Source organism: Lutra lutra, chromosome 5 (assembly GCF_902655055.1).
Source record: "Lutra lutra chromosome 5, mLutLut1.2, whole genome shotgun sequence".
Classification (NCBI taxonomy): Eukaryota; Metazoa; Chordata; class Mammalia; order Carnivora; family Mustelidae; genus Lutra; species Lutra lutra.
In genome coordinates this window covers 47,343,569-47,358,876 of record NC_062282.1, presented here as the reverse complement: position 1 = coordinate 47,358,876, position 15,308 = coordinate 47,343,569, and the positions used below count along the sequence as shown (strand labels likewise).

The 15,308-nt window shown below is 39.9% G+C and overlaps 1 long non-coding RNA gene across 1 annotated transcript in view; it reads left to right on the top strand.

Annotated features, from left to right (window-relative positions):
• Positions 1–275: 275 nt before the first annotated feature.
• Positions 276–15,308, top strand: part of LOC125100464 (uncharacterized) — a 19,114-nt gene continuing 4,081 nt past the window's right edge. The window contains exons 1-2 of the long non-coding RNA XR_007127558.1: positions 276–286; positions 14,229–14,237. This is a non-coding gene — a long non-coding RNA (uncharacterized LOC125100464). The remainder of the gene's footprint in view (positions 287–14,228; positions 14,238–15,308) is intronic.

Below are 15,308 nucleotides of genomic sequence, written 5' to 3'. Positions count from 1 at the left end.
GGGGAGTGGGAGAGGGAAAAACAGGCTTCTGGCTGAGCAGGGAGCCTGATGTGGGACTCGATCCCAGGACCCTTAGATCATGACCTGAGCCGAAGGCAGACCCTTAATGACTGAGCCACCCAGGCACCCCTGATCTTGTATGTCTAACCTCTAGAAATGTGATACAATATAAACTTATGTTGTTTAAGCCAACCAGTTGGGACTTTGGTAGGGCAACTCTAGGAAACTAACACAATAAATCAGAACTAATTAAAATAGATTAAGAGATTAATTAGGAAAAATACCTGTGTAGAAAAAGGTGGCTGGGAAAGCCATCAGAGTGCATGCAGTTCTGTCCCATATGAACCAGGGAAGGAAGGAACAAAGGAACGAAGGAATGAACCAATGTTGTTTGAATGGAAGAGTCTTAAGCTGCATTTCAAGTCCAAGAAAGTTAGGCAAAGCTGATATGGAGTCCTTGAACAAAATTTTCCCATCAGAGAAGTCCCATGTCTCCCAGGAATGGGCCTGTCTTATTGTCTGCCATGCCCAGTCATCAGCTGGGAGCAGTCTAAGGGAAGTATGGCATTAGCACCAGAACAGTGATATGTTTCGAAGCATGGCAACTGGGACAGTCAGAGATCTGAGCAACATGTTTTACTGCCTCCACACTCTAGCACTGCAGTTGTCATGGAGATCTTGCTTGAAGTTAAGCTGGAGAGATTTGGGAATCCTGCTAAGAACCAGTTCCATAGTTTAAAGAGCTTGCCACTGCAGTGAGAAGACTAAACCTGCATGGTAGTTCTGCACTGCTGTTTACCAGCTCTGGGGCCTCAGGAAGCTAATTAACCTCTTTGGACCTTAGTCTCCTCTTCTATAAAATGAAGAATAATAGTAACAGTTAACTCAAATGGTCACTGTGAGTTTTAAATTAGATAATATAAGTGCTCATCATAGTTTCCGACACACTATTAACAACCAATAAAATGCAATGCATGGATATTAACTGTTGTTGTTGTAAATACAATCAATGCAGAAAACATTCTTTGAGGTTTAGTTTGCATGTTTGTTTTGACTGCCCCACATGGCTTAGCCTTTAAAAAAAAAAATGACTCTAGGAATGCATCCATTTCTTCCAGATTGTCAAATTTGTTGGCGTAGAGTTGCTCATAGTATGTTCTTATAATTGTCTGTATTTCTTTGGTGTTCGTTGTGATCTCTCCTCTTTCATTCATGATTTTATTTATTTGGGTCCTCTCTCTTTTCTTTTTGATAAGTCTGGCCAGGGGTTTATCAATCTTATTAATTCTTTCAAAGAACCAGCTCCTAGTTTCGTTGATTTGTTCTATTGTTGTTTTGGTTTCTATTTCATTGATTTCTGCTCTGATCTTTATGATTTCTCTTCTCCTGCTGGGTTTGGGGTTTCTTTCTTGTTCTTTCTCCAGCTCCTTTAGGTGTAGGGTTAGGTTGTGTACCTGAGCCCTTTCTTGTTTCTTGAGAAAGGCTTGTACCGCTATATATTTTCCTCTCAGGACTGCCTTTGTTGTGTCCCACAGATTCTGAACTGTTGTGTTTTCATTATCATTTGTTTCCATAATTTTTTTCAATTCTTCTTTGATTTCCTGGTTGACCCATTCATTCTTTAGAAGGATGCTGTTTAGTCTCCATGTATTTGGGTTCTTTCCAAATTTCCTCTTGTTATTGAGTTCTAGCTTTAGAGCATTGTGGTCTGAAAATATGCAGGGAATGATCCCAATCTTTTGATACCGGTTGAGACTTGATTTAGGACCAAGAATGTGATCTATTCTGGAGAACGTTCCATGTGCACTAGAGAAGAATGTGTATTCTGTTGCTTTGGGATGAAATGTTCTGAATATATCTGTGATGTCCATCTGGTCCAGTGTGTCTTTTAAGGCCTTGATTTCCTTGTTGATCTTTTGCTTGGATGATCTGTCCATTTCAGTGAGGGGAGTGTTAAAATCCCCTACTATGATTGTATTCTTGTCAATGTGTTTCTTTGATTTTGTTATTAATTGGTTTATATAGTTGGCTGCTCCCACGTTAGGGGCATAGATATTTAAAATTGTTAGATCTTCTTATTGGACAGTTCCTTGGAGTATGATATAGTGTCCTTCCTCATCTCTTATTATAATCTTTGGCTTAAAATCTAATTGATCTGATATAAGGATTGCCACTCCTGCTTTCTTCTGATGTCCATTAGCATGGTAAATTCTTTTCCACCCCCTCACTTTAAACCTGGAGGTGTCTTCGGGTGTAAGATGAGTTTCTTGTAGGCAACATATAGATGGTTTTTGTTTTTTTATCCATTCTGATACCCTGTGTCTTTTGATTGGGGCATTTAGCCCATTAACATTCAGGGTAAGTATTGAGAGATATGAATTTAGTGCCATTGTATTGCCTGTAAGGTGACTGTTATTGTATATTGTCTCTGTTTCTTTCTGATCTACTACTTTGAGGGTGGAACAGAATAGAGAGCCCAGAAATGGACCCTCAACTCTATGGTCAACTCATCTTCGACAAAGCAGGAAAGAATGTCCAATGGAACAAAGACAGCCTCTTCAATAAATGGTGTTGGGAAAATTGGACAGCCACATGCAGAAAAATGAAATTGGATCATTTCCTTACACCACACACGAAAATAGACTCAAAATGGATGAAGGATCTCAATGTGAGAAAGGAATCCATCAAAATCCTCGAGGAAAACACAGGCAGCAACCTCTTCGACGTCAGCCGCAGCAACATCTTCCTAGGAACATCACCAAAGGCAAGGGAAGCAAGGGCAAAAATGAACTTTTGGGATTTTATCAAGATCAAAAGCTTTTGCACAGCAAAGGAAACAGTGAACAAAACCAAAAGACAACTGACAGAATGGGAGAAGATATTTGCAAATGACATATCAGATAAAGGGCTAGTGTCCAAAATCTATAAAGAACTTAGCAAACTCAACACCCAAAGAACAAATAATCCAATCAAGAAATGGGCAGAGGACATGAACAGACATTTCTGCAAAGAAGACATCCAGATGGCCAACAGACACATGAAAAAGTGCTCCATATCACTCGGCATCAGGGAAATACAAATCAAAACCACCATGAGATATCACCTCACACCAGTCAGAATGGCTAAAATTAACAAGTCAGGAAATGACAGATGCTGGCGAGGATGTGGAGAAAGGGGAACCCTCCTACACTGTTGGTGGGAATGCAAGCTGGTGCAACCACTCTGGAAAACAGCATGGAGGTTCCTCAAAATGTTGAAAATAGAACTACCCTATGACCCAGCAATTGCACTGCTGGGTATTTACCCTAAAGATACAAACATAGTGATCCGAAGGGGCACGTGCACCCGAATGTTTATAGCAGCAATGTCTACAATAGCCAAACTATGGAAAGAACCTAGATGTCCATCTACAGACGAATGGATAAAGAAGATGTGGTATATATACACAATGGAATACTATGCAGCCATCAAAAGAAATGAAATCTTGCCATTTGCGACGACGTGGATGGAACTAGAGGGTATCATGCTTAGCGAAATAAGTCAATCGGAGAAAGACAACTATCATATGATCTCCCTGATATGAGGGAGAGGAGATGCAACATGGGGGGTCGAGGGGGTAGGAGAAGAATAAATGAAACAAGATGGGATTGGGAGGGAGACAAACCATAAGTGACTCTTAATCTCACAAAACAAACTGAGGGTTGATGGGGGGAGGGGGTTGGGAGAGGGGGTGGGGTTATGGATATCGGGGAGGGTATGTGCTATGGTGAGTGTTGTGAAGTGTGTAAACCTGGCAATTCGCAGACCTGTACCCCTGGGGATAAAAATATATGTTTATAAAGCTGTAAAAAAAAAAAAAAAAAAAAAAGAAAGAAAGAAAGGATGAATCCCCAAGTTTTGTAGCAACATGGACGGGACTGGAAGAGATTATGCTGAGTGAAATAAGTCAAGCAGAGAGAGTCAATTATCATATGGTTTCACTTATTTGTGGAGCATAACAAATAGCATGGAGGACAAGGGGAGATGGAGAGGAGAAGGGAGTTGAGGGAAATTGGAAGGGGAGGTGAACCATGAGAGACTATGGACTCTGAAAAACGATCTGAGAATTTTGAAGGGGTGGGGGGTGGGGGGTTGGGGGCACCAGGTGGTGGGTATTGTAGAGGGCACGGATTGCATGGAGCACTGGGTGTGGTGCAAAAATAATGAATACTGTTATGCTGAAAAAAAATAAAAAAAAAAAAATGAAATTGTCTTTTATGTAGAGAAACCAACGATTGATCAAATCCTCACCACCATCCCACATCCAGATGAATAGCAAATTCTAGAGAAAGTCAATTAATGGGTCTCATTCCCCCGCCACCAGACAGCATGATGATGTATCCTAAATGGGTCCAGTTGTAGTCATCCTCTCTATCTACATTCCCAGAGAAGAGACTCTCTTTCTCTAAGGATTGAAAACTGGGATATGAAGTCCTAAATATCTCTGTATAAGCTAGGTTCTAGGTGCCCCCCCACATCAACTTGTGCCACTCTGTCCCTTGTTTACTACCCTAGCCACACAGGTTTTCTTTCAGTTCCTCAGATGTCCTCAATACCTACCCCGGTCAAGGCCTTTGCCCAGAATTCTTTCTCCTCTTTCCCAGGCCACTTCTGCAGTTGCTCATCTCATCCTTCAAAACTCAGCTTAGAACACATAGATCAATGGAACAGAATAGAGAGCCCAGAAATAGACCCTCGACTCTATGGTCAACTCATCTTCGACAAAGCAGGAAAGAATGTCCACTGGAAAAAAGACAGCCTCTTCAATAAATGGTGTTGGGAAAATTGGACAGCCACATGCAGAAAAATGAAATTGGATCATTTCCTTACACCACACACGAAAATAGACTCAAAATGGATGAAGGATCTCAATGTGAGAAAGGAATCCATCAAAATCCTTGAGGAGAACACAGGCAACAACCTCTTCGACCTCAGCCGCAGCAACATCTTCCTAGGAACATCGCCAAAGGCAAGGGAAACAAGGGCAAAAATGAACTATTGGGATTTTATCAAGATCAAAAGCTTTTGCACAGCAAAGGAAACAATGAACAAAACCAAAAGACAACTGACAGAATGGGAGAAGATATTTGCAAATGACATATCAGATAAAGGGCTAGTGTCCAAAATCTATAAAGAACTTAGCAAACTCAACACCCAAAGAACAAATAATCCAATCAAGAAATGGGCAGAGGACATGAACAGACATTTCTGCAAAGAAGACATCCAGATGGCCAACAGACACATGAAAAAGTGCTCCACATCACTCGGCATCAGGGAAATACAAATCAAAACCACAATGAGATATCACCTCACACCAGTCAGAATGGCTAAAATGAACAAGTCACGAAATGACAGATGCTGGCGAGGATGCGGAGAAAGGGGAACCCTCCTACACTGTTGGTGGGAATGCAAGCTGGTGCAACCACTCTGGAAAACAGCATGGAGGTTCCTCAAAATGTTGAAAATAGAACTACCCTATGACCCAGCAATTGCACTGCTGGGTATTTACCCTAAAGATACAAACGTAGTGATCCGAAGGGGCAAGTGCACCCGAATGTTTATAGCATCAATGTCTACAATATGGAACCTACAATGGAAAGAACCTAGATGTCCATCAACAGACGAATGGATAAAGAAGATGTGGTATATATACACAATGGAATACTATGCAGCCATCAAAAGAAATGAAATCTTGCCCTTTGCGATGACGTGGATGGAACTAGAGGGTATCATGCTTGGCGAAATAAGTCAATCGGAGAAAGACAACTATCATATGATCTCCCTGATGTGAGGGAGAGGAGATGCAACATGGGGGGTTAAGGGGGTAGGAGAAGAATAAATGAAACAAGATGGGATTGGGAGGGAGACAAACCATAAGTGACTCTTAATCTCACAAAACAAACTGAGGGTTGATGAGGGGAGGGGAGTTGGGAAAGGGGGGGTGGGGTTATGGATATTGGGGAGGGTATGTGGTATGGTGAGTGCTGTGAAGTGTGTAAACCTGGAGATTCACAGACCTGTACCCCTGGAGATAAAAATATATTATATGTTTATAAAAAATAAAATTTAAAAAAAAAAAAACTCAGCTTAGATACCCTTTCTTAGAGAAGACCTGTACCTTCCCTGAGGTCTCTAAAGTATCTAAGTCAACAAGTCCACACCCAAATCCATGATCATCTCCCAAACCTGGTTCCCTAGCTCTGCAAACCATTCCACCATTCATAGAGTTATGCAAGCTAGAATCACTATGCATGACTTGAGAATGATGATCATGCCTTGCCTGCAGATGGAATCATTTAAGAGCAGAAGATGCAGAAACCTGGCTCCAGCCGTTACTGGACTTGCTGGAGAAGTGAGTCATTATACCTGTTTTTTTCTTAAGCTAGTCTGGGCAGGGTTTTTATTACTATAGCAAAAAAACAGCTCAAGCTAATAAACTTATCATCATCATCATCATTATCTTCGTCACCATCATTACTATGTTTGTTGTTACTTGCACCTAATTGGAAAAAGAAGAAAACCTATATCTTCGGGAGATGTACATGTGAATTTATTGACAAACAACAGAGTAGACTTGAGGACAAGTCAGAGTTTCATCTAGATAAATGGGTTTAGGAGCTAGAACATCAGAGGTGAGTTTTCTTGTTTGGGTTTTGACTGCCCTTAACCTTCAGAAATGCTCATTTTTCACATCCACCAAAACCATTTTACTAAACTTTGAGTACTCCATTCATCCATCCACCTGGGTGTCACTGGAAGTGATTTAGAAAGATTACAAATCTCTGCACCTTTCTGTTGTCCTTAGAATATAGACAAAATCAAGTCTTAGATCCAAGGGCAGCATGAACTGGGAACATTATTACATTAAGTCTCATTTCTATTGGGGGTTGAATATGGTATAGGGAAGACTGGGTGGAACTCATGACCTGGGCTAAGCCCGTGAGCACATTCAATTATCTCCGCCACAGTGACTGCCACAGAGATGGGCATGTAATTTTGACCAATCAGTTTGAGAATCACAGATTATTTGCTGGGAATGCTGAGGCAAAGACTTTCTTTTCTGCTGGGGATATAAGACTATATATGTGAAAACCCAGGAATTTATAACAACTATCCTGAGACCCCAAGATAAATCAGCCTTAGGATGGGGTTGAATCTGGGAAAGGAAGAGCAGAAACAGAAAAAATACACAGTCTTCCATCACATTGTTGAGTTACCAGACCAAACCTTTCCTGAAGCTAGATACTCCTGGGCTTTTGGTTACTGGAATCAACAAATTTATTTAACAGTTTAAACCTGTGTCATAGAGTTTTCCATAGCTTGCAACTAAAGCCTCCTAAGAGATTTATTTTTATATACATATTTATTTCTATAAGAAGAATCAAATTTTCTATCAGATTCTCAAGTTGTCTATGACCCCAAAGAAATATCTTAAAACCCTGGACTAAAGAATTTCCAAGATTTCTTGCAACATTAGCATTCTGTAATCTTCTGGTTGGTTTTGTTTTAAATTCCAAGCTTAGCTAACAATGCATAAAGCTAGGCAATTCAACAATATGTTTTCAAATAAAATTGGACTTTCTATTATAAAAACATTCTTATTAGAAAAAGTATTTGAAAATATAAGAAAGTACAAAATAACAGAGAGACCGCCACTGTTGATATTTGGGGGATTATTTTTCTATGCATTTTTGCTCATAATTTTATGGAAGTTTCAATGTGGTAAAGCTGATACTATATATACATATTTTTTGGTCTCTTTTCCACTTGACATTCTAACATAAATATTTCTCCAGATTATCAGAAACTTTTTGTAAACATTCTTTTTAATGGCTGCATAACTTTCTACTGGTCAGTGTAATTTCCTTAATGTAAGACAGAATGAGGCTCTTGTTTTTGTGAATTCCTGCCTAAACTTAAAGGAAGGAGCTAGAGGGGTGAAAGTGTTCACTGCTATGGCAGACCAAGCTATGGGGCAAGTTGGGGAAAGAGGTGGAATCACACCAGGATGCTCCAGGTAGTCTTTCTTCTCTGAGTATCATTATCACATTTCTCTTGCTGCAGAATATCTTCCTCTGGTCCTGCAGCCACATTGAAGCTTTTGGCCATTATTGGCCTTCAAGTCCTGTAATGAATCACCTGGAGAATTTGACTCTAAATGAATCATGACTTCAACTAGCTTGAGTCAGGTGCTCACCTTTAGTTCATTCGATGACTAGGGTGGAGGGTAAAGTTACAGGTTACAGTGTCACGTTGTACCAAATGCCTCCAGGGAATTCACGAGCATGGATTTGGGCCTCACCATACTGATGAGAAGAACAAGCAGTATCCAGCAAGAAAGAAAAACAACAACAACAAAAAAAACCAAAACAGGGCTCATAATCATACTTTTGGAAAACAGACCCCCCAACTATTCACCATAACAGGCTGTAAATATAACAACACATTCTCTACATACTTGATCCTCAATTTCTCCATTATTCTTTGTACTAAACACCAGCCTTTGTAGATTTCCCCAACAACTATGAGTTTTCCTGCTGAGCCTCATGCAGTGCTTGGATTAGAAGTTACATTTTTCATATCCATGGCTTTTCTTAATCATTTTATGCCCAATTTCTTCAAGACCAGACTTAGCTGAGACTACATGGACTTTCTCATTGTTTATAATACAAAACACTTCCATCCTGGATCTGCCCTAATTAAGAGCAAAAAAAAAAATCAGCTTATTCTGCATACTGGATTCATTAGGCATTGATGTCTTCTGCCCACCCCAGCTACCCTACAGGTCTGAGGATGGGGAGTTGAAGGTGGAGTAGGCAGTGGGGGAAGCACAGGTGAGAGAAAAAGAGCAAGAATTTAAGTTACTCCTCTGGGCTCCACTGTGTACCTTGTAAACATTCACTGAGAACTCTCTGAAGTTTACACTCCTTTGAAGGGCACAGTTAATAAGTGCGTATCCCTAAGGAGACATAAAAGGGCTGATGTAGCCTGTTGCTTTTGCTGATATAATCAGTAGCTACATACATCTCCCATTTTTTAACTGTTCACAGTCTGAATGGCAATGATTGAAGAACTTTTCTTCCTTCAACAGTCCTTCCTCCCCACCCCACCTCCCAGAATCATCAAGACCTGTACCAGGTGCTGTAAGTTTACACAAACAGAAATACAACACAACCCAGATCTTAAAGAAGTTTCCAATGAGCAAAATGCTATAATGAGGTACAAAGTGTGATCCCGTGTGGACAAAATAGGTGCTAATTCTGATTTTGAGATTAAAAAAAAATTCATGGAGAAAATGAAATTTACTTGAAGTCCATTAAATGTGGATATGATTGAGATAAGGGGAAAGGGTTATGCAGTGATATTCACATAATAACACAAATAAAAATGGAAGAGATGGTAAAGATCAGTGTAGCTGTTCAGAAATTATTGCATATTCCAGCAAGATTCTAGCAGAAGGTGCAAATGGTCCATTTCTAAGGAAAGCTGGAAAGATGGATTAGGGCCAGGCACTGGCAGACCCTAAAAGTTGGACTAGGACGTTTAGGTTTCATCTTGTCTGCAGTGTAAAGCCATAGAAAGTTCTCCAGTTAGGAAGGAAATGGGGCCTTGTTCTCACTGAAGCAGAGTAGCTTTGGAGGCAGTGAAAAGGAAGGACTGAGGGACAAAGTAGAGATTGGAGGTCGAGGGAGCAGTTGAGTAGTTGTGCTATGTTTAGGCAAGAATTCCTAGGACCAACCTTGTGGCAACACCAAAGAAAAAACTGCCACCAAAGTTTTTTACCTACAACACACACATGAAATAGTTTCCTTGTTCAAGTCCTAGGAAGGAAGGGTTCACATAGGCTGGATTTGTCTGACAAAGAGGAGACAGAACTTAAGAAAAAATAAAAGAGACAGAACTTAAGGGAAAATAAAGGAGAATAAAGTTATTGAAGCTATGATGATGCACCACTCTGCTAAGTATGTCTATATACTTCTAATTCAGTTTAACATGAGGGATGTACAAAATCTGAACAGTGGAAAGGTAAGAGAGGAAGGAGGGGATCCTGGACGTGAGAAACACTATAAAGAATGGTTCTGAGACCTGATTAACAGTATGTGCTGAAAAAGTTTGGCTGGTCAGATGGATGACCTTAAGCAGGGTTTAAAACCAGTGGAGATAGTGGAATCAAAGAATGAGATTCCTGAATACTATCTAGGAAAATTTGGGGGTGGGCAAAATGCAGTGATGATCCATTATGGTTTTTTATGCAGGCAAGTACATGGTTGGGGATGTATCATGAGTCAAGAGGTGTTAGAGCATCTGTAATCCATGGTATTCAGGGTAATGTCAACCTCTCCATGGTTCTTTCTTTCATCCACCAACTAAGAACTTCCTTACTGTGTCGTAGATTGAAAGGAGGAATATTTGCCACCAAGATGACTTACCAAAACTTGGAACTGCAAGCTACAAACTAACCTAGTATGACAGTCCCTTGCAATACTTATCCCCTCCCTATTTTCAGCTGCACAACTGGGAAGACAGTGTTGGATGCAGGGGAAGACACCAGGCTTTTTTGGTAGAGATCCTGGTCTTTTTCATTGGGTGATTCTCCATGCATAAATAAGGATTAATTATCTTCTCAGTCTCTGTAAAAGAGTTCTTGAGAGGATCTCATGCTGGAAGGTGTGTGCAAATGCCTTGAAAGAAAAATGGGCAAAGTAAATTGCACATAGTCAAGATAATATTAGATTCAAAATTTCAGCCTAAGTACATGATAGTATCTGCAACAGAAAAAAGAATGGCAAAAAAAAAAAAAAAAAAACAACAACAACAACAAAACCCACCTCACAATTCATTTCTTGTACACATAACATGTGTTAGGTATATGCTAGAGGTTTTACATGTGTAATCTTATTTAACCCTCCAAAGAATTCTATGAGATTTTTATCCCACTTTTTCAAATAAGAACATTGAGATTCAGAGAAGCTAAGGGCCAAGTCCAAGATCACACAGCTAGTAACAGAGTGGAATTTGAACACCATCTGATTGGACTAGAGCTCAGTCATGCAACCTCTGTATTACACTGCCTCTGAGGTTACCCCAAGCCCCACAGGATATGTTAGAGCTGAGAGCAGGACTGGACTGAGAAGAACAACTTAGTATTGGATAGCTTGTTAGATCTGTTCTATATGGACATAGTTGGAATCAAAATCCCACTGAAGGCACAGGTCCAGCCCAGTGCCAAGTTTCAGGACACAAGGAGAAATGTAGAGTAGAATGTGACCATCAAAAGCAAGATAAATGAAGCATGGGATGAATACATTACAAGTACAATGCTGTACACATAGCAGAAGAGTAGAAAATTGTCATTTGTGGTGTGAATGGAAGGATGGATGGTTGGATGGGTAGATTAATAGGTGAATATGTTTATATATTTACTAGTGTGAAGGCCTCTCATTTTGCAGTAAATTCTCTTCTACTAACTTGTGTTGTTTTAGAACTCATGTTTTTATAGTATTACTTATAAAAAGTTGAGAAAAGACTTTCAGGGAAGAGACTCCCATAATTACTAGAACAAAGCATTGTAAAGATTCAGAATGAGAGACTGCCTTGAAGCCAGCCCCTACATGCCTCAATTCTAGGTGTAGCTGATCTAAAACTCCCCGGTTAGCTATTATACTAACTATTCTATCTGTAAAGGCTGCTATGGAAAAGACTACTCTCATAGCCTTCCAGAACAACATGTCCAGGGAAAATGGTAATAACTAGTTATTTACATGGCTCTGTCACAAAGCAATAAATGTCATCAATGAATGTATTTCTGGTGTTGCTATATATTCTGTATGTTCTGTATTCTGAGTAAAACTTTCTACCTAGTATTCTTTTTATTTGTGGAAAGGGAATGGTAGGTATAGCATGGTATAGTATGGTTCACTAAGTGACAATATGATCCTAGGAAGTTCACCATCTCTCCAAGATTCAGTTTTCTGAATAAGAACAATAATAGTGCTTATCTCTAGGGTTATTCGGAAGATAAAGTGAAATGATACATGTTAAGCACTTAGCTTGGTGCCAGGAATATGATCGTATTCCATAAATGTTAACTGCTTTATAATTATTGCTGTTATCATTAGTGATCCATTTACAATGGAGAACCTCCATGACCCATCCTCCAGCAGCAGAGGCAAAGAAGTAACATGTCCTGTTTTATAATCATTAAGATGGTTCTCTTCAAAAATAAAAAGAAACGAGGAAACAGTATTTTTTCTTCCATCACTACTTCATCTGAAATAAAATATTTATCAGGTATGTTATACCTGATAAATGAAATATTTAAAATGAGAAGAAAATTTACCCCTCCACACAACTATAAATGCAGGTGGGGTGTTCACAGTGTCAGCATGTTACAGTCCTCCCAATGTACCTAGTGGAATGGCCTTCAGATAAATTGCCAGACACAGGTGGCCCAGAGGCAAGAATGAGAAGATTGTTGGGAGCAGATTAGAGTTCTGCCCCTCTAGTGGCCCATGGTTCCTCACCAGACAATACAATTGATTCTGGCATTATAATAACGTATCCTACTATTAGTGCAATACACATGACCTTCCATAGTTTCTAATGCCTTTTCCTCTTGGCTCAAAGTTATAATTCTTAGGTAGAAGAATGATGTCTCATTTCATGACCAGTTCCTTTTGAATCTCAGGGTCTCTTAGAACTTAAGGCTGAGTAACTGATCTGGCAATGAGACTGCTTACAGTCTGGGGATAAGGTCCAAAGTGACAGAGCTAAGACGGTAATAGAGTCAGGGTTCTGGACAAGGATTTATGAGACTGCTGAATCGTGCATCAGGAAGTGAGGGTGTAGGAACAGAGATTCTTGGCAGAATACGAACTATAGCATATTTATTCTGGAGAGGTTTCTGGGAATTTCGTTTTTCCAGTTTGGCAAACCAATAGCTTGGAAATCAAAATAAGCCCAAATGAGCTTTGTTTGATGCACATAGTCTTTATGATTAATTTGAAGGAAAAACTAACATTTAAGAAGACGGAAATTACATATTAAAGCCTATATTTCCAGCCTTGTCATAAAGAATGTGAAGATCCTGATAACCCTGGGTCCAGTGGCAATAATCAGTTCAGCTGCCCCTTCAAGGACTCACCAGGGTCCTCAGTCCCTCTGGAGCCTCAGCATCAGCACTGAAGGAGACCCGTTGCTTACCATTGAAACTGTGCTGCAATATTTACTGTTAGCATGCTTCTGTCAAAAGTAGAATAAAAGATTAACTGGGAAAGCTCATTTTTTTTCAAAGAAGATGAGAGAGAGCCGATTTACATTCAGATGTGAGGGAAATTTCTATTTATTTAACATCCCAACAGAGTAAGTTTTTGTGGAAAGAATATGACTGAGACAGACATCACTTTGAAACAAACCTGGCCTGCTTTAGTCATGATTTACCTATTTGGTCCTTATTGACATTTGAGTTTGAAGCCCTGGGATAATCCAATGCCATTATTGATAGGAGGAGAATTGAGGCATAGAGAAGGCCTAGGATCTCAGGCACACAGACTTCAGAGTGTCCGTGACCACTCTAGCACCAGGACATAAGCCTGTGAAAAAGTAACTCACATAGTAAAGTCACAGGTGTTCAAGTGACCAGTGTGTGTTTAAAAAGCAGACAGTGTTTTCAGGGTTGAGAAATGGACAGAAGACATGAGCAGACAGACATATAAACAAATGCTCAGCATACCCTGGCATCAGGGAAATACAAATCAAAACCACAATGAGCTACCACCTCACACCAGACAGAATGGCTAAAATTGACAATTCAGGAAACAACAGATGTTGGTGAGGATGCAGGCAAAGGGGAACCCTCCTATACTGTTGGTGGGAATGCAAGCTGGTGCAGCCATTCTGGAAAACAGCATGGAGGTTCCTCAAGAAGTTAAAAATAGAACTATCCTATGACCAGCAATTGCATTAATAGGTATTTATCCAAAGGACACAAACATAGTGATTTGAAGGGAAACAAGCCCCCTAATGTCTATGGCAGCAATGTCTACAACAGCCAAAATATGGAAAAAGCCCAGATGCCCATCAAATGATGAATGGTTAAAGAAGAAGTGGCAAATGTCCAAAAAAACACAACAGAATATTACTCAACCATCAAAAGAATGAAAGCTTGCCATTTGCAACCACATGGATAGACCCAGAGGGTATTATGCTAAGCAAGATAAGTCCATCAGAAAAAGACAAATACCATATGATTTCATTCATATGTGGAATTTAAGAAACAAAACAGATGAACATAGGAAAAGAGAAGGAAAAATAAAATAAGACAAAAGCAAGGAGGTGAACCGTAAGAGACTCTTAACCCTAGGAAACAAACTGAGGGTTTGATAAAGGGGAGGTGGGGGGTATGAGGTAACTGGGTGACAGGCATTAAGGAGGACATGTGATGTAATGAGCACTGGATGCTGGATGCAACTACTGAATCATTGAATGTTACCTCTGAAACTAATAATAATGTATATGTTAATTAAATTGAATTTAAGTTAAAAAAAATTTTTTTAAAGCAGACAGAGGATGAAGCAGTTTGGAAGAAAGGACATAGGAGCAGGGGTTGATTTAAATTCTGAAGGAATGTGTATTGGACAATTCATGTGCAACATTGCAGATCCTCTTGGTGGCAACCAGTTCTACGCAGGCTTCAATCCACTTGTGCAGGTCCAGCTCTGGTACTTGGTGTTCACACACATATAACACAGGAGTATAGGTGAAATGATACTCCTTGGGATAGCTCTTGACCAAAGGGGACTGGAGCTGGTTATAAATGTGTTCCCTCTTTATTCCCTCCAAGTGTGCACTTCTAAGACAACTTCACATGGCTTCTCAAAATGTCCTGCAACAGGTGGCCTGTGGTGAACTAAAAGGAGGAATGAAAAAAAATATATAGTATAGGGAATAAAATGAAGTATCAGTATATTTTATGAAAAAAAAAATGTCCTGCAATATTGAACAACAGTTTCCTGTAATGGTGGTCAATTTGATGACATATCCTCTTATTTCTCTTCCTCCTCCCCCAGTGTCTCAGTTCGGTCTGCTCTAACAAAAATACTCTGGAGTGATGGCTTAAACAATATTTACTTCTCATAGTTCCAGAGGGTGGTAAGTCTAGAGCAGGGTGCTGGCCCATCTGGTTTCTAGTAGAAGCCCACTTCTGTCTGTAGACAGCTGCCTTCTCATTGTGTTAGCACATAGAAGAGAGAGTGTGTGTACAAGCCCAC